At 44.4% G+C, this 24354-nt stretch overlaps 1 protein-coding gene and 1 long non-coding RNA gene across 5 annotated transcripts in view; one reads left to right on the forward strand and one right to left on the reverse strand.

Annotated features, from left to right (window-relative positions):
* The window catches only part of SHLD2 (shieldin complex subunit 2), a 202111-nt gene that overhangs the window by 45779 nt on the left and 131978 nt on the right, over positions 1–24354 (forward strand). For 3 of the 4 annotated variants that reach the window (XM_029609425.1, XM_029609427.1, XM_029609428.1), the window contains exon 3: positions 14942–15138. The exons of the other annotated variant lie outside the window; for it this stretch is intronic. The gene's annotated coding sequence lies outside the window, so the exon portion shown is untranslated. The remainder of the gene's footprint in view (positions 1–14941; positions 15139–24354) is intronic. 4 annotated transcript variants of the gene reach the window in all.
* The window catches only part of LOC115095540, a 130685-nt gene that overhangs the window by 45551 nt on the left and 60780 nt on the right, over positions 1–24354 (reverse strand). The window lies entirely within an intron of this gene.

The following is a 24354-nucleotide window of genomic DNA, read 5'->3' on the forward strand; positions in this document are numbered from 1 at the left end:
TCCTGGTAGAGGGAAGGAGGGAAGCCGGAGAGGATAGGGGAATGGTGGCTTCTTGATCTTGGGTGAGAGTTAAGGATAAGGGGGACGCTGGGGCACATTTGCTCTTTGATCTTTATGGAAGTAAAGTTTAGGGAGGGGCTGTGTGTTGGAGGGAGACCCTAAGGGCAGAGGCTCTTCCCCCATTGTTAAATGTTAGCATGCTGGCTCTGCACGCGCTAATATTTATTGCTTTCTCTGAGCAGATGCTAAATTTCAGGCCTTAGTGAACATACATGAACTAGCATGTAGAGAACATACCACATTATTTCTTGCACACCCACTAAAACCTAATTTGTATCTGATCTTTATTGATTTCAATATGCTTATGTAATAATTTTAGCAAGTATCCGCTAATGTCTTTGGGAACTCATTTAACATGCATGCTAGGGCCTTAGTCATAGCATGCTACTTAGCATGTACACTAAATGGGCTTAGCTTGCTGTCAAGCTTTCATACTTATGCCCATTGTATCATACACTATTGAGAGAGGAAGACTTAATCTGTTGCATCAGCCTCAACCTGTGATTCTCCCCCCATTGGGGGCAGCTGTTTTCTTCATGTACAGTAGCTCTCCTACCCCTTCCACCAGTTGTGTGAGTTCGGACCTTAGCCCTGCCCCTAGATGACATCATCAGCTAGCCTCTTAAGACCGATCGATGTCTGTTGGGACTCCTCCTGGCACCAGTTTCTACCTGTGATCCCTTGTTGGAGGCAGCTGTTTCCTCCATATGTAGTGGCACTTCTACCTCTTCCACCAACTGTGGGAGCTTGAACATAGCCTAAAGTGACATCATCAGTTCATTCCTTACAACTGACACTGGCCTGGGCAATGGGTAGCTCCTTTGGGAGCCTCTCAATGGCCACTTGGTATTGGGTCAGTTTTGAAACTTGCATCAGGGTGTTGTAAGATCTAGGAGCTGATATGTGATTCTGGTTTTTTCAGCCTTTAATTCCAGAATCTGTTTTTTGGTGACCTTGCTACCTTCTTCAGGGAGGAAGTTTGTAAGATCTGCAGGAGATGACCTGAGTTGCTGTCATTTTGAGCCACTGTTCCTTCCCTCCTGTGTTCCTTCCATGTCCTTCCCCTTGATACCATTGTTGCCTCTGATAGAGTGTACCAAGGGAGTTGCCCTTGGGGCCACCTTCTGCAGCAATCAGGAGTGAGTGAATTTTTCATCTAACTACAGGGTTAGGTGGGGTGGGAATATAGTTTGTATGGGTAGAATGTGTTATGTGTCAGTATTGCTGATTTATATTGTATTTTGATATATTTCTATTTGTGTTTATGAAGATTGATTTATTATGCATTATTATTTTTTGATATATTGATGTGTTGGTATGTATTTTTATGTAATGCAACTTGCTTTGAAAACAGGTATTTGTATAAAAGCGGGTAATAAATGGAAGATTACATATTCTGATGTCTAAAGCATGGCATGTTGTAACCCCCAGCTTCAAATACTAAACAAGATTAGATGGAAAAGTGAGCAGACTGGGTGGGTCAACTTGTTCTTTTCTGCTGTCATTTACTATGTTATTATGTAATTTGTTATGAGGAGCTGTGTGTGAGTTTTCTGTTTCTCACAGGACAAGCAGGATGTCCTCACATATGGGTGACATCACAGGATGGAGCCCAATCACGGAACACTTTTGTCAAAGTTTCCAGAACTTTGACTGGCTCCTACTGGGCATGCCCAGCATGGCACTAACCCTGCAGCCAGCAGGGGTCCCCCTTTCAGTCTTGTTTAAAAGCTACAGGCAGTGTCGAAAAATAAAATAAGAAAATGTTACGAACCCAACACTGCGGGGCGGCGGGCAGGTTTCGTGAGGACTAACATCCTGCTGTCCTGTGAGAACACCTGTTACAGGTAATGTACATTTGCTTTCTCACAGGACAAGCAGGATGGTAGTCCTCACATATGGGCAAGTACCGAGCTGAGGATGTCCGAGAATGCACCAAATGTACCCAGGTGTGCAAGGCACTAGGACTGGGGTGGAATTTGGCCGAGGGCATCCTGAACCCTAAAGGGCAGGTGGAAGGGTGTTGGTACGTCACATTGGAAATAGGTTATGAAGGACAGACTGGCCGAAGATGGAATCTTGTCTTCCGGCCTTGTCCAAGCAATAGTGGGTTGCAAAGGTGTGGAGCGAACCCCAGGTGGCAGCCCTGTAAATGTCAGGAAGCGGCACCGATCGTAGGTGTGCTACTGAAGTCGCCATGGCCCTCACAGAATGTGCTTTAACACAGTCTTGAAATGGAATGGCCGCTTGCTTATAGCAAAAGGATAAGCAGTCCGCCAACCAGGAGGAGAGAGTCTGCTTACCCACAGGCTGCCCTAACTTGTTAGGATGGAAAGAGACAAACAATTGAGTGCTTTCCTGTGGGCAGCTGTACGGTCTAGGTAGAATGCTAGAGCCCGTTTACAGTCAAGGGTATGTAGAGCCTGTTCTCCTGGATTGGAATAGGGCCTGGGAAAAAAGGTAGGTACGGTAGTATAATGGATTGATTGAGATGAAAGTCCGAAACTACCTTAGGCAAGAATTTAGGGTAAGTGTGGAGTACTGCCCGGTCCTGCAGAAGTTTAGTGTAAGGCAGATAGGTAACTAGAGCCTATAATTCACTAACTCTGATTGCCAGAAGGAAAATCACTTTCCATGTGAGATAGTGAAGATCACATGATTGAAGAGGCTCGAATGGTGGTTTCATGAGCCGACCCAAAACCAGATTGAGGTGCCAAGAAGGGGCCAGAGGACGCAGTGGAGGCTTGAGGTGAAGCAAGCCCTTCAGAAAATGTGTTACAAAGGGTTGTACTGATATGGGAACACCCCCATCACCTTTATGGAAGGTAGCTACCGCACTGACATGCATTCTGATGGAAGAAGTTTTTAGACCTGACTCTGATAAATGCCAGAGATAGTCCAGAAACTTCGTGATTGGACAGGTAAAGGGGTCAAGGGACTGAGAAGAGCACCATGACGTAAACCTGCTCCATTTGTAAGAGTAAGATTTTCTCGTGGAAGGCTTCCGTGAAGCAATCAAGACATGGGAAACTGGTTCAGAAAGGTTAAGTGGCTGAAGGATTAACCTTTCAACATCCATGCCGTCAGGGACAAGGAGTGAAGGTTGGGATGATGGAGGCACCCGTCGTTTTGAATGATGAGGAGCAGGTCCTTTCCCAAGGGAATGTGCCTGCGAATGGAGAGATCCTGAAGTATTGGAAACAACACTTGGTGTGGCCAGTGAGGTGCTATCAGGATCATGGTTCCCTTGTCCTGACATAACTTCACAAGAGTCTTCGAGAGAAGAGAAAGTGGAGGGAATGCATAGAGTAGACCGGTTGTCCATGAGAGGGAGACTGCATCTCTGGGCTGAGAGTGTTTGCTGCAAATGAAAGAGTAGAAGTTCTCTACTTTGCGGTTTTGAGGAGTCGCAAAGAGATCTATCTGAGGATATCCCCATTGTTGGAAGATGGAGTTCGCTATCGAGGGGTTGAGAGACCACTCTTGCGGTTGAAAGATGCGACTCAGCTTGTCTGCCAACACACTGTCCACTCCCAGCAAGTAGGTGGATCTGAGGTACATTGAATGGGAGAGAGCTTCCGCCCATATCTGTGCAGCTTCCTGACATAAAAGGAAGGAGCCCGTGCCTCCCTGTTTGTTGATGTACCACATGGCCAACTGGTTGTCCGTCTGGATCAGGATAACTTGATTTGAGAGGCAATCCTGAAATGCCCTGAGAGCATATCTGTTTGCTCGAAGCTCCAGGAAATTTATTTGGTGTTTGGCTTCCTCTGGAGACCAAGATCCTTGTGTCTGCAGATTGGCCACATGGGCCCCCCAGCCAAGGTTGGAAGCATCAGTGGTGAGAGTTAATTGAGGGTCTGGAGCTTGAAAGGGCAAGCCTTGGAGGAGATTGATCTGATTTTTCCACCAGGCAAGAGACTGATGGAGTGAGTCGGTTACGTGGACAATGGTCGACAGGGGCTGAATGCTTTAAGTCCATTGTGACTGTAGAGTCCACTGCATGACTCGCATGGCTAAACGGGCCATTGGTGTGACCTGAACTGAGGATGCCATTTGTCCCAGAAGAATGAGAAAGTGGCATGCAGTCGCGGAGTGCTGAGACTGCAGCTGGTGTGCAAGAGACACGAGAGTGAGAGCTCGCTGTCAAGGCAGAAAAGCCTTTGCCTGCAAGGTGTCCAAGTCCGCCTGAATGAACGACAAGGTTTGAGATGGGACTAAGTAGGATTTGTCGTAGTTTACGAGAAATCCTAATGAAATAAGAGTGTGTAAGGTTAGATTGAGGGACGACAGAGCAGCTTGCTGAGTGGGATCCCTGATTAACCAATCGTCTAGATAGGGGTAGACGTGAACTCCTTGAGTCCTGAGGAAGGCTGCAACTACTACGAGGCATTTTGTGAAGACTCGTGGAGCAGATGGTAGGCCGATTGGAAGCACTCGGTACTGATAATGCTTGGGGCCTACTAGAAACCTCAGGTATTTGCGATGAGATGGAGTTATCGCAATATGAGTGTATGCGTCCTGGTGGTCCAGAGAGCAGAGCCAGTCTCCTCTTTGAAGAAGAGGAAGAAGCGAGCCTAAGGTTACCATCTTGAACTTCTCTCGCTGGAGTTATTGTTGAGGGCCCGTAGGTCCAGGATAGGACGAACTCCTCCCGATGTTTTGGGGATTAGAAAGTACCGGGAATAAAATCCTAGGCCGTGCTGAGAGTAGGGTACAGGTTCTATTGCCTTGGACTGGAGAAGGAGGGAGACCTCTCGATCCAGAAGGATGGAGTGATCGGATGTTCTCCACTTCGGTAGAGGTGGGGAGTCCGGTGGCATGGAGAGAAAGTTCAGATGGTAACCCTGAGCAATTATCACCAGTACCCACTGGTCCGAGGTGATTGAGTGCTGTAAGCCTCGTGGCATGAGTAAGCTCACTTTGGCTATTTTTTGGCCTTGTGGGAAACTTTGCTTTTTTTCTCGTTTTTTTGTGGGTTTTCCTCATTATTCCATCGTCAGGTCCCTCTCAGTGCCCTCCTGTAGTGTTTCCTAGTCAAGGTTTTCAGCATTTGGGTAGGTTTCCTTTCACGGTCGATTCCCCATGGCAGTGGTGCATCGGTGCCTGCTGGCCATTGATGCCCCACCACCATAGTTTTCAGTTCGTGCCCCTTTTATTTCACGTCTGATTTTCAGCAATGTCCCTGTGCCCGAGGACTATGTCCATCATGGATCCATATGAGATATGTGTCCTCTGTCGGGAGGCATTGCATGACATCTGGGCTTTCCATTTATGAACTCAGATGACCCCAAAGGAGCATCTGCTTCAACTCGACAAGATGGAACATCTCTTCAGGTTGATGTCCGAGCCACTGGCATTGGCGGATCAGCACTGAAGGACCAAGGAGTCACGCCGATGGACACCTAGCCATCGACATTGATGGGACCATCTATTCCATCGATGCTATTGGTGGATGGGGCACCAGAGACTGACCATTGTCAAACTCATCTAGGTTGAGGACGTCTGGTTCCTTGGCACCGGGGAAGGCCCAGACTGAGCATCGAGGGAAACTGAAGAAGCATCTGCACCGGTCCCCATGGTGCTGGACACGGAGATCCACCAGCTGTTACTATCCTAAACCAATAAGCCTGAAACTCTTGATGCAACTCTAACATTGTTCCCTGCTTCTACAGCAGAAGATAATGGAGAATTGGACTCAAACCGCAAGCATTAAGGACCCTGACTTTGATGGTCTGGGGAAACTGATAAGTATGGGGATGACTTGTATGGCATGGCAGAAATTTCCATGAGCTTGCTGGGCAGACTGAATGGACTGTTGCTTCTTTTAAGGCCATCCTTTCAATGTTTCTATGATGCCCCCGAAGTGACCCCGTGACAAGGAGTGCCAATCCTCCATCGATGCTGGGGGTCCGCAAAGGTCTCCACCGGTCCTGATGCCAGTCACGATCCACCTCAAAGGTCCAAAGAGGATCTGGCCACCTCTCCTTCCTCCCAATCGGTGGTGGCATCAGCATCGTTTGAGGAGCACTGAGTCAGTTAGCAGTGACCAGGCACTGTAGGGCTTCAGTGCCGCCAGTCCTCTAACCACTTTTGGAGAAGCTCAGTGTGCTCTTTAGTGCATTACTGATCCAGCTGGCATTGGTTCAAGGGACAACTGGGCACTGAGGCCTCCTCCTAATAATACGGTGGTCATTGCCAGTTCCTCCAAGGAGGAAGCTCCACCAAGGCCAGCAGAGACCTCCTGGCCCTCTCATCTAGCTTTACTGGTGCCTGCACCTCTGGATGAAGGTCAAGCACCTAGGGACCCATCCCCTGTAGCTTTCAGTGAGGAAGAGGAATCCTATGACCCCTGAGGGGATGACATTTCTGAGTCCTTCTCAAAGGGCTCTGCGGGTCTCCCTTTAGAATCTTCTCCTCTAGAGGAGCAAAGGATGTCTCTGCCTGAGGACTTAACCTTTTCAGTTTTTTTGAGGGTGATGGCAGAAGCCATCCCTTTTCAGTTATTAATGGAGGAGGATGCTAGGCACAAAATGCTTGAGATCCTCCAGTTCGTGAAGCCTCCTAAGGAGATCGTAGTGGTCCCTGTACATGAGATCCTTAAGGAGTTGCTGCTGAGGATATGGGAACATCCCCTCATGGTACCTCCCATTAATTAATTAATTTATTTATTTATTTAACATTTTTCTATTCCGAACTTCATGACAAGCTTCATATCAGGCCGGTTTACATCAAACATAGGGGTTAACTTAACAGAACCATATAACAAGAAGGCCGAGGTGCAGATACAAATAACATGGAGAATAAAACTTGGGGGCTAGAATAGCCAGGAAACAAAGGACAGGAAGAACTGGAGAATTAACACGAATGAATATACAATGGCTGGGTCGGGCATTTAGTCTATTGAGCTATATGACGAAAACTGTTGCATTGTTAGGTTTCAGGGAAGGCTTGGACGAAAAGCCAAGTCTTGAGTTTTTTTCGGAAGGTAGTCAGGCAGGGTTCCAGTCTTAGGTCAGTTGGCAGGTTGTTCCAGATGATGGGGCCAACTGTGGAGAAAGCTCGTTCTTTCGTGGAGGTTAGACGGGTGGATTTATTTGGGGAAACTTGAAGGGTTCCTTTGTGTGCCGTTCTGATGGGTCTTGCAGAAGTGTATAGTTTGAGAGGGAACCGCAGGTCTAAAGGAAGTTGGTTGTGTATGGATTTGTGGATAATGGTGAGTGCTTTGTGCAGAATTCTGTATTTAATAGGTAACCAGTGTAAATTTCTAAGTATAGGGGTGATGTGAGTTCTCCGGTTAGTGTTGGTTAATATCCTGGCTGCTGAGTTCTGGAGCATCTGCAGTAGTCTAGTGGCGGAGATCGGGAGTCCTAAGAGGAGAGTGTTGCAGTAGTCGGTTTTGGAAAATATTGTTGACTGGAGGACCGTTCTGAAGTCCTGGAGGTGGAGGAGGGGTTTGAGTCTTTTCATAACTTGTAGCTTAAAGAAACAATCCTTTGTAATATTGTTAATTGATTTTTTTAGTTTTAAATGATTGTCAATGGTGACTCCTAAGTCCCTAACTTGAGTGGTCTGAGGAATAGAGGTTGTCTGATGATGGCTGGTAGAAAGGTCGGAGGAGATGAGAAGAATTTCCGTTTTGGCTGCATTGAGGACTAGGTTCAGGCTGGTGAGTAGGTGGTTGATGGACTTGAGGCAGTCCTCCCAGAAGGAAAGCGTCATTGGAAGGGATTCTTTTATAGGGATCAGGATCTGAACATCGTCAGCATATAAGTAGTGAATTAGGTTAAGGTTTGTGAGGAGCTGGCAGAGAGGCAATAGATAGATATTAAAGAGGGTGGGGGATAGAGAGGAGCCTTGAGGGACACTTAGAGTGGATTTGAAGTTAGGGGATTCTTTATTGTTGATGGTGATCTTGGAGCTTCTATTATCGAGGAATGAGCTGAACCATTGGAGGGCGTTTCCGGATAATCCGATGTCTGAGAGACGATTGAGGAGGATGCTATGGTTCACGGTATCAAACACCGCAGAAATGTCTAAGAGAACTAGCAGGAATGAAATCCCTTTGTCTAGGCCCATGAGGATGTGGTCTGTAAGTGAGATGAGGAGGGTTTCAGTACTGGAAGACTTGCGAAAGCCATACTGGGAGGGGTATAGGATTTTGTGTTCCTCAAGGTAGTCCGAAAGCTGTGTGTTCACCACCTTCTCGGTCAGTTTTGCTAGCAGCGGGAGGTTGGATATGGGTCAGAAGTTGGAGAGCTCATTAGTGTCCAAGTTTGGTTTCTTCAAGAGGGGTTTAATAGATGCTGTTTTAAGGTCATCCGGGTAAATTCCTTCGGCAAGGGAGCAGTTAATGATGTTGGCTAGAGATCTGGAGATGGTGCCTGGGATGAGGAGCAGAAGTTTTGTTGGGATGTGGTCCATCGGGTGGTTGGATGGTTTCAACTTCTTGAGAGTTGATTCTATCTCCAGAGGGGTGGTGGGCTCGAAGGACTCTAGGGTAGCTCTGGGGGAGTCTGTGGTGGCGTAGTTTAGAGCTAGAGGTGTAGGGTTAGTAGGGAGCAGCGCTAGGGTGTTTGCAATTTTATTCTGAAAGAAGATTGCGAGTTGATTGTCTTTGGTTGAGCTTGATCGTCAGGAATGGTAGGAGCAGAGGGTTTAGTAAGTTGAGATACATAGGAAAACAGGGCCCTAGCGTCGTACTGGATATCATGGATTCTGCTGGCGTAAAAGTCTTTTTTTGCTTGTAGTAGGGAAATCCTGTAATGATGCATGTTTCGTTTGTAATCGGACAGCGTAGTAGAATTGGGGAACTTCCGCCAATAGTCTTCCTTGTGTCGGAGGTTTTGCTCCATTCGTTTAAGTTCAGGTGAGTACCAAGGTTGCATTCTTTTTTGAGTCCAATTGATGGTTTTCGACTGTTTGGGGCAGAGTTTGTTGGCTATAGACTCCATGATATTGCGCCAGGATAGAAGGGCAGAGTTGGGGTTAGAGGTGCCCAGGTTAGGGAGTTCTTTGGACAGACGGGGGGTCTACCTCATCCAGAAGGCTGCCAGAGTAAACGAATCCGCCCTCAAGAGGGCCAAGTGCTTTAGGACTCATTCCTTAGCGCCCCCAAGGAAGAACAAAAAAGCAGTAGACGCTCTTGGTAGGAAGGTATTTCAAGGCTCCATGCTCATTGCCTGCATTGCTGCCTAGCAGTTCTACATGAGCCAGTACTCGTGGAAACCTGGAAGTAGGTGCAGGAGATGGCTGAGCAGCTGTCTCAACAGCAGTAGGTCCCCCTCATGTTGCTGGAGTGTGAAAAACACGAGGTCCATGTGACCTACGATGTTTTCGAGATGGCATCAAGAGTCTCTGCAGTGGGAATCAGCACCCGCAGAATGGCATGGTTGCTGGCCTCAGATCTCCCACCAGAGGTACAGAAACGACTCACTGACATGCCATGTACTGGCGAGAATCTCTTCAGAGATGGGGTGAGGGATGCAGTGGCCCAACTTCAGGACCAACATGAAACCTTCCAACAACTCTTTAGCACTACTCAGGACCCATCCTCCTCTTCTAGGAGGCCAGCAAGACCAGGGCCAAGGAAGTCTTTCTTTCACCAAAGGAAGTGCTATCCTCCGCCTCCTCACTCCCGTCAACACCAGCAGGGCTCCAGTGGGTGTCCTAGGGAGCAGAGAGCCCCTAAGCCCCAGCCGGCTCCTCAGTCAACTCCAGGGACAGGGATTTGACTAGGTCATAGTGGAGCATAGACAATTGCCTGTACCCAGTTCGATGGACCCTCCAGTTGAGGGCAGGCTGCAGTTCTTTGCAAGCCAGTGGCCCAGTGTAACCTCAAACCAGTGGGTTCTATCCATTGTTCATCAAGGGTACCAATTGAATCTATTGGGTGTCTAGCCAAATTGCCTTCCATGCCCATCCTGGGGGCCAGTAGTGCATCAGGAAGTAGTACTAACAGAGCTCTCCTCCCTCTTAATGGCCAGAGCGGTTGAGCCTGTACCACCAGGGCAAAGAGGGCAGGGATTCTACTCCAGGTACTTTTTGATTCCAAAAAGGACAGGAGAACTTCGCCCCATCCTAGACCTCTAAGGGCCTTGAACAAGTTTCTAAGAAAGGAGAAGTTCAAGATGGTTTCCTGGGTTACCTTGATTCTCCTTTTGCAAAAAGGGAACTGGCTATTCTCCCTCAACCTAAAGGATACATATACTCATATCAAGATATTTCCTGGTCGCAGGAAGTAACTCTGATTTGTGGTGAGAAAACAGCACTTCCAGTACCAGGTGTTGCTGATCGGGCTTGTGTCAGCCCAAGGGTCTTCACTAAATGCCTGGCCGTGGTGGTGGTGCATCTCCACAGGCTGGGAGTGCATGTTTTCCTGTATCTGGAGGATTGACAGGTCAAGAGCATGTCTCAGGCAGAGGCCACCAGGTCCATGCACTTGACCATCCAGGTGTTGTAAACTCTAGGGCTATTCTCAACCACCCAAGGTCTCATCTCAGCCTGTCACTTCAATTGGTCTTCATAGGAGCCCTGCTAGATACGGCTCAGGCTTATGCCTTACTGCCTCGCCAGAGGGCCATCACCTTAACAACCATTGTGACAGAGATCCAACAGAGCCAGCAGGTGTTAGCCTGGCACATGTTGAGGCTGTCGAGCCATATGGCCACAACCATCCACGTCACTCCCTTGGCATGTTTACACATGTGCAGAGCCCAATGGACCCTGAGGTTACAGTGGCATCAGGCCACTCAGAGCCTCCAGGATTATATACAGGACACTCCATCTCTCTGGGACTCATTGACCTGGTGGCAGGTACTTTCAAATCTGGTACAGGGTATCTCTTTTTGAAGTCTCCCTACCTAAATTGTCCTAATCATGGATGCGTCCACCCTGGGGTGGGGAGTTTATGTAGATGGGCTCAGCACCCAGGGTCTCTGGTCTGCTTAGGAACGCTCTTGTTAAATCAACTTCCTGGAGCTTCAGGTGATCAGGTACATGCAATGGACTTTCATAGATCGGATGTCCAACAAAGTTATTCTGATCCAAAATGACAACCAGTTAACCATGTGGTTATGTAAAAAAGCAGGGAGGCACGGGATTGTACCTCCTGTATTAGGAAGTGGTCCAGATCTGGTCAAGGGTCTTGTCTTATGGGATGGTGCTCAGGGCCATGTACCTGGCCAGGACGGAGAATGTGGTAGTAGACAGGCTGAGTCGAGCCTTCAAACCCCACGAGTGATCCCTGGAGCAGGGGATAGCAAATTGGGTATACTGCCTCTGGGGGAGCCCAGACGTAGATCTGTTCATGTCCCCCTGCAATGGGAAAGAACCTGGGTTCTGCTCCCTATACAGGTCAAATGGCAAACCAGCCTCAGACACCCTTGCCCGTCATTGCGGCAAGAATCTTCTGTATGCGTAAACTCTGATTCCCTTAGTGGTGAAGACTCTCTTGAAGCTTCTCGAGAACAGGGGGCGATGATCCTCATAGCTCTTCATTGACCAAGACAGGTCTGGTTTCCACTCCTAAGGGAGTTGTCTATCCAGAGGCCGATCAGTCTGGGGACTTCCCCAGATCTTATCATGCAAGATCAAGACAGGCTGCAGCATCCCAACCTTCAGGCCATATTGTTCACAGCCTGGATGTTGAGAGGTTAATCCTGCAGCCGCTTGATCTTTCAGAGGATGTACCTTGGGTCCTGGTGGCTTCTAGAAAGCGTTCCACTTGAAAGTCCTATGGACTGTGTGGTGTGTGCAGAAGGCCCTAGATTCATTCTCCTGCCCCATACAAAAACTGCTTGACTACCTTCTACACTTATCTGAAGCTGACTTAAAGACTAACTCCATTAGAGTTCATCTCAGTGAGTTGGCGCATACCAGCAAATCTATAGTTGTACATTTCATGTGGGGTCTGCTTCAATTGAAGCCTCGCCTAACGCTTCCCACTATGTTTTGGACATTAATGTGGTGATAGCTCAGATGATGAAAGCTCTTTTTGAGCCACTGCACAATTGTGACCTGAAGTACCTGACCTGGAAGGTCAGATTTTTGATGGTGGTCACCTCAGAGTGCAGGTTCAGTGAGTTCCAGGCCTTAGTGACTTATCCACCTTGTACTAAGTTTTATCATGACAGGGTGGTCTTACATATGCACTCTAAGTTCCTACCTAAGATGATGACAGACTTCCATCTTAACCAGTCCTACCAACATTCTTTCCCAGGCCCCATTCACACCAAGGCAAACGAACACGGCACAGTTTGGACTTTAAGCGAGCCTTAGCCTTCTTTCTGGAGCAGACAAAAGCCCATAGACAGTCCACCCATCTTTTTATTTCTTTTGATAGGAATAGGTTGGGCATTGCTGTTGCCAAACAGACACTATCCAGTTGGATAGCAGATTGCATCTCCTTCTGTTATGCCCAGGCGGGACTACATCTTGGAGATCATGTCATGGCTCATTCTATCAAAGCCATGGGAGCGTCTGTGGCCCACTTGCAAGCAGTTCCCATGGAGGAGGTTTGCAAGGTTGCAACGTAAAGTTCTCTCCACACATTGTAAGACTGGAAAATTGGGCATCCAAATGGCAGATGAAATTTAATGTGGATAAGTGCAAGATGATCCATATAGGGAAAAATAACCCATGCTATAATTACACAATGTTGGGTTCCATATTAGGTGCTACAACCCAAGAAAGAGATCTAGGCATCATAGTGGATAACACATTGAAATTGTCGGTTCAGTGTGCTGTGGCAGTCAAAAAAGCAAACAGAATGTTGGGAATTATTAGAAAGGGAATGGTGAATAAAACGGAAAATATCATAATGCCTCTGTATCGCTCCATGGTGAGACCGCACCTTGAATACTGTGTACAATTCTGGTCCCCACATCTCAAAAAAGATACAATTGCGATGGAGAAGGTACAGAGAAGGGCTACCAAAATGATAAGGGGAATGGAACATCTCCCCTATGAGGAAAGACTAAAGAGGTTAGGACTTTTCAGCTTGGAGAAGAGACGGCTGAGGGGGGATATGATAGAGATGTTTAAAATTATGAGAGGTCTAGAATGGGTAGATGTGAATCGGTTATTTACTCTTTTGGATAATAGAAAGACTAGGGGGCACTCCATGAAGTTAGCATGGGGCACATTTAAAACTAATCAGAGAAAGTTCTTTTTTACTCAACGCACAATTAAACTCTGGAATTTGTTGCCAGAGGATGTGATTAGTGCAGTTAGTATAGCTGTGTTTAAAAAAGGATTGGATACGTTCTTGGAGGAGAAGTCCATTACCTGCTATTAAGTTCACTTAGAGAATAGCCACTGCCATTAGCAATGGTTACATGGAATAGACTTAGTTTTTGGGTACTTGCCAGGTTCTTATGGCCTCGATTGGACACTGTTAGAAACAGGATGCTGGACTTGATGGACCCTTGGTCGGACCCAGTATGGCATTTTCTTATGTTCTTATGTTCTTATTCACATCATTGTCTGGATAGGGATGGCCAACAAAACATTAGGTTTGGCCAGTCTGTTTGAGATGTAGAACCCAACTCTCCCACCTTGGGCCCATTGTTTGGGTTCGGGCTGTCTCCCCCTCTGTTACCAACAGCACCGGTGATGGTGTGCCCGTTGGCATCTAACTGGGTGTCTGTTGGTCCTCTTTTCTGTTGGGGAGCAGCCTGTAGCTAGGGATTCACCCATGTGTGAGGATTACCTTCCTGGTTGTCCTCGGAGAAAGCAGAGTTGCTTACTTGTAACAGGTGTTCTCCAAAGACAGCAGGATGTTAGTCTTCATGAAATCTGCCCACCACCCCATGGAGTTGGGTTTCCCCTATTTATTTTAATTTATAATTCTATGTTACAAGACTGGAGAGGGACCCAGCTTGGACGCATGGTATAGAGCATGCTGGGCATGCTCAGTGTGCCTAGTCAATGTTCTAGAAACTTTGACATATGTTTTCTGCATCGGGGCTCCATCTGATGATGATGTCACCCATGTGTGAGGACTAACATCCTGCAGTTCTCGGAGAAAACCTGTTACAGGTAAGCAACTCTGCTTTCTTAAACAAAGGTTGCTTTTGTTATCACTATGAAAATAAAGCTTTTTTTTCACCGCTCCATTCTGCCATTGCCCATTTTAATGAAATTTAGCTGTTAATTCCTGTTATCTCTCAGTAAACCATTTGAAATGAGAGAAATTTCATGATGTAAAGGTTAATCAGCATTAGGTGGGAGTGCTTTTGTTTAACAAGGTCTAGTGTATTACCTAGAAATTTAATTTAATTTAACCTTTATAAATCACATCTCCAAATGAAATAATCTGCCCCAACTGGTGTTAAATCAGTAAAATAAATGGTACTGTTCCGGTTAATCCAAGAAAACAACGTAATGGGAAGAGACCGTTCAATATTAACATACTCAGATTGTTTGTGAAAGCTGTTCTTGTGCAACCTCCAGGATATTTCCAATACTGTAATTGATCATTTGTGATTTGTACCCTTATCTAATGCTCTGCAACTAGGCCTAATTTCTGCATGGTTATTGATTCTAATAATTTTATCAGGCAAGTATGAAGCAGTAAATAATCTTTTAGTAAACTTATGGTTGAGGTTTCTGTTTTCTGAGTATTTGACATTGCTCTTTCAGAATGCATTGAATTTAAGGTTATATTTTCGCTGTGACTGGATTCAATTTCTCTTGCTGAATTGCTGCTGTTTTTCAAGTCCTCCTGTCAGACCCTGTCGATGTTTCTAAGGACTAGCTAATTAAGACTATTGCTCATTCGATATACCCAGTTTACTACTGGGAGAATTCTGTGCAACTGCACTGTGCAGAATTTGCTCAGAATTCCCTGCTCACACATATTTTACTTTTCTCTGCGCAGAATCTTGGTGATGAAGCAAAGACCGGGCTGTAGGAGCCTGCTGGAAGACAAAGCTCCGCTCTGGCAGACCGTGAACAGTGTGGACTTCAGTGAGCATGTAAACATGAAGGGCTGGGCTCCACAAGCCTGCCAGAAGAGGAGGAACCACTGCCCAGTGCAAGTACTGGCTGACGAATCTGCATAAAGAGCAGCCTCAAGTGAGTGTCGCAATACAAAGAACCCCCTTGAGAGCCTGCAGGAACATAAGAACATTCCATACTGGGTCAGACCAAGGGTCCATCAAGCCCAGCATCCTGTTTCCAACAGTGGCCAATCCAGGCCATAAGATCCTGGCAAGTACCCAAAAACTAAGTCTGTTCCATGTTACTGTTGCTAGTAATAGCAGTGGCTATTTTCTAAGTCAACTTAATTAATAGCAGGTAATGGACTTCTCCTCCAAGAACTTATCCAATCCTCTGGCAACAAATTCCAGAGTTTAATTGTGCGTTGAGTGAAAAAGAACTTTCTCCGATTAATTTTAAATGTGTCACATGCTTACTTCATGGAGTGCCCCCTAGTCTTTCTATTATCTGAAAAAGTAAATAACTGATTCACATTAACCCGTTCTAGACCTCTTATGATTTTAAACACCTCTATCATAACCCCCTCAGTCGTCTCTTCTCCAACCTGAAAAGTCCTAACCTCTTTAGTCTTTTCTCATAGGGGAGCTGTTCCATTCCCTTTATCATTTTGGTCGCACTTCTCTATCGCAAATATATCTTTTTTGAAATGCGGCGACCAGAATTGTACACAGTATTCAAGGTGTGGTCTCACCATGGAGTGATACAGAGGCATTATGACATTTTCCTTTTTATTCACCATTCCCTTTCTAATAATTCCCAACATTCTGTTTGCCTTTTTGATTGCCATAGCACACTGAACCGATGATTTCAATGTGTTATCCACTAAAACGCCTAGATCTCTTTCTGGGTGGTAGCTCCTAATATGGAACCTAACATTGTGTAACTATAATATGGGTTATTTTTCCCTATATGCATCACCTTGCACTTATCCAACAGTGAAATGCTCAGAGAAATTAGGGAAGCTAACCAAATTGGTAGTGTGGTAATAATGGGAGACTTCAATTACCAATCTATAACAAAAAGAGTCAATACAGTAATCCAATTGGTAAAACTGTAGAAAACAAGGGTAACTGAATAAGATTTAAATTATAGCGTAAGTGACGGTGTCATCAAGCCAGACGTTGTTATTTTAACCCAAAACCCAACCGGTCTTCTAATCATTCACCATCACTGTAAAAATTAAATTTATTAATTGAAAAACATTTTTTGTTTTTTACCATAAAGTTAAAAAATCAGTCAAAAAGACTTTCAAAAACAGTCTTTGGTAAACATTCAACTCTGAGTTGAATGTTTAGAAGACCGGTTGGGTTTTGGGTTAAAATCACAACGTCTGGCTTGATGACACCGTCACTTAGGCTATAATTTAAATCTTATTTGGTTACCCTTGTTTTCTACAGACTTCAATTACCCCAACATTGACTGGGTAAATGTATCATCGGGACATGCTAGGGAGATAAAGTTCTTGGATGGAATAAATAACAGCTTTATGGAGCAATTGGTTCAGGAACCGACGAGAGAGGGAGCAATTTTAGATCTAACTCTCAGTGGAGCACAGCATTTGGTGAGAGAGGTAACGGTGGTGGGGCCGCTTGGTAATAGTGATCATAATATGATCAAATTTGAATTAATGACTGGAAGAGGAACGGTATGCAAATCCACGGCTCTCGTGCTAAACTTTCAAAAGGGAAACTTTGACAAAATGAGAAAACTTGTTAGAAAAAAACTGAAAGGAGAAGCTACAAAAGTAAAAAATGTCCAAGAGGCGTGGTGATTGTTAAAAAATACCATTCTAGAAGCACAGTCCAGATGTATTCCACACATTAAGAAAGGTGGAAAGAAGGCAAAACGATTACCGGCAGGGTTAAAAGGGGAGATGAAAGAAGCTATTTTAGCCAAAAGATCTTCATTCAAAAATTGGAAGAAGGATCCAACAGAAGAAAATAGGATAATGCATAAACGTTGGCAAGTTAAATGTAAGACACTGATAAGACAGGCTAAGAGAGAATTTGAAAAGAAGTTGGACGTAAAGGCAAAAACTCACAGTAATAACTTTTTAAAATATATCCGAAGCAGAAAGCCTGTGAGGGAGTCAGTTGGACCATTAGATGATCGAGGGGTTAAAGGGGCACTTAGAGAAGATAAGGCCATCGCGGAAAGATTAAATGATTTCTTTGCTTCGGTCTTTACTGAAGAGGATGTTGGGGAGGTACCCGTACTGGAGAAGGTGTTCATGGGTAATGATTCAGATGGACTGAATCAAATCACGGTGAACCTAGAAGATGTGGTAGGCCTGATTGACAAACTGAAGAGTAGTAAATCACCTGGACCGGATGGTATAAACCCCAGAGTTCTGAAGGAACTAAAAAATGAAATTTCAGACCTATTAGTAAAAATCTGTAACCTATCATTAAAATCATCCATTGTCCCTGAAGACTGGAGGATAGCTAATGTAACCCCAATATTTAAAAAGGGCTCCAGGGGCGATCCGGGAAACTATAGACCAGTTAGCCTGACTTCAGTGCCAGGAAAAATAGTGGAAAATGTTCTAAACATCAAAATCACAGAACATATAGAAAGACATGGTTTAATGGAACAAAGTCAGCATGGCTTTACCCAAGGCAAGTCTTGCCTCACAGATCTGCTTCACCTTTTTGAAGGAGTTAATAAACATGTGGATAAAGGTGAACCGGTAGATGCAGTGTATTTGGATTTTCAGAAGGCGTTTGACAAAGTTCCTCATGAGAGGCTTCTAGGAAAAGTAAAATGTCAGGGGATAGATGGTGATGTCCTTTCGTGGATTGCAAACTGGCTAAAAGACAGGAAACAGAGAGTAGGATTAAATGGACAATTTTCTCAGTGGAAGGGAGTGGGCAGTGGAGGCAGTGGAGTGCCTCAGGGATCTGTATTGGGACCCTTACTTTTCAATATATTTATAAATGATCTGGAAAGAAATACAACAATTGAGATAATCAAATATGCAGATGATACAAAATTGTTCAGAGTAGTTAAATCACAAGCAGATTGTGATAAATTGCAGGAAGACCTTGTGAGACTGGAAAAATGGGCATCAAAATGGCAGATGAAATTTAATGTGGATAAGTGCAAGGTGATGCATATAGGGAAAAATAACCCATGCTATAGTTACACAATGTTAGGTTCCATATTAGGTGCTACAACCCAAGAAAGATATCTAGGCGTCATAGTGGATAACACATTGAAATCGTCGGTTCAGTGTGCTGAGGCAGTCAGAAAAGCAAACAGAATGTTTGGAATTATTAGAAAGGGAATGGTGAATAAAACGGAAAATGTCATAATGCCTCTGTATCGCTCCATGGTGAGACCGCATCTTGAATACTGTGTACAATTCTGGTCGCCGCATCTCAAAAAAGATATAATTGCGATGGAGAAGGTATAGAGAAGGGCTACCAAAATAAGGGGAATGGAACATCTCCCCTATGAGGAAAGACTAAAGAGGTTAGGACATTTCAGCTTGGAGAAGAGACGGCTGAGGGGGGGATATGATAGAGGTGTTTAAAATCATGAGAGGTCTAGAACGGGTAGATGTGAATCGGTTATTTACTCTTTCAGATATTAAAAAGACTAGGGGGCACTCCATGAAGTTAGCATGTGGCACATTTAAAACTAATCGGAGAAAGTTCTTTTTTACACAACGCACAATTAAACTCTGGAATTTGTTGCCAGAGGATGTGGTTAGTGCAGTTAGTATAGCTGTGTTTAAAAAAGGATTGGATAAGTTCTTGGAGGAGAAGTCCATTACCTGCTATTAATTAAGTTGACTTAGAAAATAGCCACTGCTATTACTAGCAAAGGTAACATGGAATAGACTTAGTTTTTGGGTACTTGCCAGGTTCTTATGGCCTGGATTGGCCACTGTTGGAAACAGGATGCTGGGCTTGATGGACCCTTGGTCTGACCCAGTATGGCATGTTCTTATCCACATTAAATTTCATCTGCCATTTGGATGCCCAATTTTTCAGTCTCAGAAGGTCTTCCTGCAATTTATCACAATCTGCTTGTGATTTAACTACTCTGAACAATTTTCTATCATCTGCAAATCTGATTACCTCACTCGTCGTATTTCTTTCCAGATCATTTATAAATATATTGAAAAGTACGGGTCCCAATACAGATCCCTGAGGCACTCCACTGCCCACACCCTTCCACTGAGAAAATTGTCCGTTTAATCCTACTCTCTGTTTCCTGTCTTTTAGCCAGTTTGTAATCCACGAAAGGTCATCGCCACTTATCCCTTGACTTTTTACTTTTCCTAGAAGCCTCTCATGAGGAACTTTGTCAAACGCCTTCTGAAAATCCAAATATACTACATCTACCGGTTCACCTTTATCTACATGATTATTAACTCCTTCAAAAAAAGTAAAGCATATTTGTGAGGCAAGACTTGCCTTGGGTAAAACCATGTCTTTCTATATGTTCTGTGATTTTGATCTTTAGAACACTTTCCACTATTTTTCCTGGCACTGTAGTTTCCTGGATCGCCCCTGGAGCCCTTTTTAAATATTGGGGTTACATTAGCCACCCTCCAGTCTTCAGGTACAATGGATGATATTAATGATAGTTTACAAATTTTTACTAATAGGTCTGAAATTTCATTTTTTAGTTCCTAAACTTCAGTTTGTCAACCAGGCCTACCACATCTTCTAGGTTCACTGTGATTTGGTTCAGTCCATCTGAATCATTACCCATGAAAACCTTCTCTAATACGAGATTCGCCCCAACATCCTCTTCAGTAAATACTAAAGCAAAAAAATAATTTAATCTTTCCAGATGGCCTTATCTTCTCTAATTGCCCCTTTAACCCCTCGATCATCTAACAGTCCAACTGACTCCCTCACAGGCTTTCTGCTTCGGATATATTTTAAAAAAGTTTTGCCTCTATGGCCAACTTCTTTTCAAATTCTCTTTTAGCTTGTCTTATCAATGTCTTACATTTAACTTGCCAACCTTTATGCATAATCCTATTTTGTTCTGTTGGATCCCAATTTTTGAATGAAGATCTTTGGGCTAAAATAGCTTCTTTCCCCTCCCCTTTTAACCATGCCGGTGATCGTTTTGCTTCTTTCCACCTTAATGTGAGGAATACATCTGGACTGCTGCTAGGATGGTATTTTTTAACAATGACTACGCCTCTTGCACAGTTTTTACCTTTGTAGCTGCTCCTTTCAGGGTTTTTTTTCTATTTTTCTCATTTTATCAAAGTTTCCCTTTTGAAAGTTTAGCACGAGAGCCATGGATTTGCTTACTGTCCCCCTTCCAGTCATTAATTCAAACTTGATCATATATCATCACTATTGCCAAGCGGCCTCACCACCGTTACCTCTCTCACCAAATCCTGTGCTCCACTGAGAATTAATCTAAAATTGTTCCCTCTCTTGTCGGTTCCTGAACCAATTGCTCCATAAAGCTGTTATTTATTCCATCCAAGAACTTTATCTCTCAAGCATGTCCCGATGATACATTTACCCAGTCAATATTGGGGTAATTGAAATCTCCCATTGTTACCACACTACCAATTTGGTTAGCTTCCCTAATTTCTCTTAGCATTTCACTGTCTGTCTCACCATCTTGGCCAGGTGGACGGTAGTATATCCGATCACTATAGTCTACCCCGACACACAAGGGATTTCTACCCATAAAGATTTGATTGTGCATTTAAGAACATAAGAAAATGCCATACTGGGTCAGACCAAGGGTCCATCAAGCCCAGCATCCTGTTTCCAACAGTGGCCAATCCAGGCCACAAGAACCTGGCAAGTACCCAAAAACTAAGTCTATTCCATGTAACCATTGCTAATGGCAGTGGCTGTTCTCTAGGTGAACTTAATAGCAGGTAATGGACTTCTCATCCAAGAAATTATCCAATCCTTTTTTAAACATAGCTATACTAACTGCACTAACCACATCCTCTGGCAACAAATTCCAGAGTTTAATTGTGCGTTGAGTAAAAAAGAACTTTCTCTGATTAGTTTTAAATGTGCCCCATGCTAACTTCATGGAGTGCCCCCTAGTCTTTCTACTATCCGAAAGAGTAAATAACCGATTCACATCTACCCGTTCTAGACCTCTCATGATTTTAAACACCTCTATTATATTCCCTCTCAGTCGTCTCTTCTCCAAGCTGAAAAGTCCTAACCTCTTTAGTCTTTCCTCATAGGGGAGTTGTTCCATTCCCCTTATCATTTTGGTAGCCCTTCTTTGTATCTTCTCCATCGCAATTATATCTTTTTTGAGATGTGGCGACCAGAATTGTACACAGTATTCAAGGTGCGGTCTCACCATGGAGCGATACAGAGGCATTATGACATTTTCCGTTTTATTCACCATTCCCTTTCTAATAATTCCCACCATTCTGTTTGCTTTTTTGAATGCCGCAGCACACTGAACCGACGATTTCAATGTGTTATCCACTATGACACCTAGATCTCTTTCTTGGGTTGTAGCACCTAATATGGAACCCAGCATTGTGTAATTATAGCATGGGTTACTTTTCCCTATATGCATCACCTTGCACTTATCCACATTAAATTTCATCTGCCATTTGGATGCCCAATTTTCCAGTCTCACAAGGTCTTCCTGCAATTTATCACAATCTGCTTGTGATTTAACTACTCTGAACAATTTTGTGTCATCTGCAAATTTGATTATCTCACTCGTCGTATTTCTTTCCAGATCATTTATAAATATATTGAAAAGTAAGGGTCCCAATACAGACACTCGATGCAAAAGACTGGGAAGCCCCCCTCTTGCTGCTGGACTGTTGCCTTCATCTCAATTTTGATCAGTTCATAGTTAAGTTTTAGGTTGCTCTGGGAGTAGGAATGTGTCTAACGTCCTTTAAATGTATTAATGAATTCACTATGTGTCTGGTAGTGGCCTACCGGGGTCTGATCGAATTCTCAATAAAGTTTTTGTTGATGGGTTTTTTTTTTGTGAAAGTGGCACCTGTCTATAAATTAAGGGAAGAGCTAGGGGTGGGTGGGCAAGGGTTGGGAGGGTTGGGAAATACAAACAGTCTAACTTCAGTTAGTCAGCCTGAGTGACTCACTGCTCTCTTGATTAACAAATGTTGGTCCCTATTCAAACCCAATCACACTACTTCAACACCTTTCCAAGGTGAGTAACTGAGCTGAACTATTCAACTTTTTTACTTAGGTATACACTGCTCCTAGCTTATTTCTAGCTTCTGGCTACTTTTTGGGGTTTGTTTTTTTTGTGTGGGGTTTTTTTTTTTCAATACAAGCACTCAGTTAGTATTAAATACAAACACTCAGTTAGTATTAAATACAAACACTCAGTTCTTTAAAAGGCTCATGCAGGATGCTTATCCTGTTGTACTCTATGCCATCCCGGACATAAAGCGCCACACCGCTTCCCGGGTGCTCCTCTCTGTCATTGTGATATAATTTGTACCCCGGTATAGCACTGTCCCATTGGTCATCCTCCTTCCACCATGTCTCTGAGATGCCAATTAAGTCTATGTCATCATTCACTGCTATACATTCTAATTCTCCCATCTTACTTCTTAGACTTCTGGCATTAGCATACAAACATTTCAAAGTTTGTTTTTTGTTTGTATTTTCATTCTGCTTTTTAATTGATAGGGATAAGTTAGAATTTTTTAGCTCATGTGAGTTTTTAGTTACAGGCACTTGGACTACTTTTCTTATTATTGGAACCTCACTGCTGGGATGCCCTAATTCTAATGCATCATTAGTATCCTCTGAAGATACCTCCCTCCAAACCATGCGCTGCTGAGCGACTGTTGGCTTTCCCCTTTGTTCTAGTTTAAAAGCTGCTCTATCTCCTTTTTAAAGGTTAGCGCCAGCAGTCTGGTTCCACCCTGGTTAAGGTGGAGCCCATCCCTTTGGAAGAGACTCCACCCTTCCCAAAAGATTCCCCAGTTCCTTACAAAACTGAATCCCTCTTCCTTGCACCATCGTCTCATCCACGCATTGAGACACCGAAGCGCTGCCTGCCTCTGGGGACCTGCGCGTGGAACAGGGAGCATTTCAGAAAATGCTACCATGTCGTTCTTTTTATGTACTCTCTGCTTTCTGACAGTTTTACTTAGTTGCTTCCACTTCAGGACTGTCTGGACAAAGCCCACAGCCCTATAGATTTAAATGAAGCAAAAGCTGAGTTTGAGCTGCTGTGGGTTGGAATTAGCCCACATTTAAAGCTTGGCAGGACAAGAAAGAAACAGTCAGAAATTGCTCTCTGCTTCAAAAGCAGGAGGAAAGGGGAATTGGATTCAGACAACAACCAAGGGCTCCAGCTTTTATGGTCTGGGGAACTGATAAGCATAAGGGTAATCTGCACAGAGCAGCACTTAACTACCCTTTACAGAAGACATGGGATTACTATCCTTAACCAATAAGCCTTGATGTTTTTGATGCAACTGCAACATCGCTTCTCTGCTTTGAAGTTGGGGGGTGGAGGGAAAGAGGAATTTGGATTCAGAGAAAGCCAACACAAGCTGTGACGTTTTTACAGTTTGGAGTACCGATACGCAGGCATTAAGGGAAAAAACACAGGACCTCTTCTACAGCCATGTCCATAAGCAAAGCACATTAAGCAACAGTGACTGATACATGGGGTTAACCTGCACAGCAAGGCAGATACCATGGGAAGCTTGCTAGGCAGACTGGATGGACCATTGTTCCTTTTCTGCCGTCATTTCTATGTTTCTAAAATGAATGTTTTCTGTGAGTTCAACCACCTGTTGGGACCCTTTCAAGGTTGCAAAGCCTGCAGTGTCCTCCCTACCTCCCTCCTCTCATGACCAATGGAATGTGGACAGTTAGAAATACTACATGTGTGGTTAGCTGAGATGGAAGTGCTGTTCCTTGTCCCTGGGTTTTTCCAACATGTGAAAAAAAGGCTTCACTACTAAAAGAATCATAAAAGGGAATTTTGGGGCATATTTACAGAGAATGCACATGACGCTTATATGCACACATTTGCTCCAAGAACTAGTTTAATTCGCATATTTTAATTGCATTGAAAACCGGACCCTTTTGAGGGTATTGAAAATCTTTTGGATTATGCACAGTGAGAATTTTCTCCCCAGCCAGAATTTTCGGTGCCAATGGCGATGTTTCTCCTTACGATCCCCTCGGTCCTGAGGGGGAGAAGAGGGTGTCGAAGGCCGAGCGAAACCATCGACCTCGCCATCGTCCGAGCCGCCGTCAAAGAAACCCCATCCAGAAAAGGCACCGACATTTTCGGCGACAAGGTCACCGAGGCAGTCCC

Source organism: Rhinatrema bivittatum, chromosome 7, assembly GCF_901001135.1.
Source record: "Rhinatrema bivittatum chromosome 7, aRhiBiv1.1, whole genome shotgun sequence".
Classification (NCBI taxonomy): Eukaryota; Metazoa; Chordata; class Amphibia; order Gymnophiona; family Rhinatrematidae; genus Rhinatrema; species Rhinatrema bivittatum.